A 1,145-nucleotide genomic window follows, 5' to 3' on the forward strand; every position below is an offset into this window, starting at 1 on the left:
CTAAATTAAAGTCAAAATATATCAAAGATCTAAATATTAAAATAGAAACACTAAATCTACAGGAAGAGAAAGTAGGTAGAAATCTTGAAGACACAGGGTAGACAGAAAGTTCGTGAACAAAAACCAAACTGCACAGGAAATATTTCAAACAATCAACAACTGGAATCTCATTAAAAATTTTTTGCACATCAAGAGAAATCACCAACAGAGTGAAATAAAAAACCTACAAATTGGGAAAAATTTTAGCCAACTGTCCCTCAGACAAAGGACTTTGATCTGGAACATATAAACAACTGAAAAAAATCAGGCCCCCAAAATTTAAAGACTAAACAGAAAATGGGCATCTGAGACTAACACACACTTCTCAGACAAAGGAATACAAATGGCAAATAAACATATGAAAAAATGTTCAAAATCTTTGGTCATTAAAAATGCAAATTAAAACAACACTGAAATTCCAACTTACCCCAGAAAGAATGACTATCATCAAAAAGTCAACCAGTAACAAAATTGGCAAGACTGTGTGGAGAAAGGAATGCTTCTCCACTGTTGGTGGGAGTGTAGACTGCATAGGTTGAACCATCCCTACACCTTTAAGGTAAATCCTACTTGGTCATAATGTATAATGATGATTTTCTGAATTCTGTTTGTCAGTATCTCATTGGGGATTTTTGTGTTTATGTTCAGTAGGGCGATTGGCCTGTGTTCTGTTTTTTAGTTGGGTCTTTCTCTGGTTTCTCTGGTCTTTCTCTGTACCAAAGTAATACTTGCTTCCAGGAGTAACTGTGAATATTTTTTCCCTTTCAATTCCATTAAGAGTTTGAGGAGTAATGGAATTAAATCATCTCTAAATTTCTTGGATAATTCAGCTATGAATCTATCAGTACATAGACTTTCCTTTGCTGGTAAGATTTTAATTACAGTTTTTATTTCATTGACTGATATTGGCTTACTTAGAATTTTCATATGTTCTTGATTCAATTTTGATAATTCATGCATATCCAGGAATCTGTCCATTTGTTCTATGCTTCCAATCTTATTAAAGGTTCTTGAAGTAGGTATTGATGATCTTCTGGATTTCCACAGGATCTTTTGTGATTTCACTCTTTTTCTTCCTAACTGCCTCATGCTAAACACATGTCTAT

Source organism: Chinchilla lanigera, unplaced genomic scaffold (assembly GCF_000276665.1).
Source record: "Chinchilla lanigera isolate Chin_1 unplaced genomic scaffold, ChiLan1.0 scaffold00046, whole genome shotgun sequence".
NCBI classification, from domain to species: Eukaryota; Metazoa; Chordata; class Mammalia; order Rodentia; family Chinchillidae; genus Chinchilla; species Chinchilla lanigera.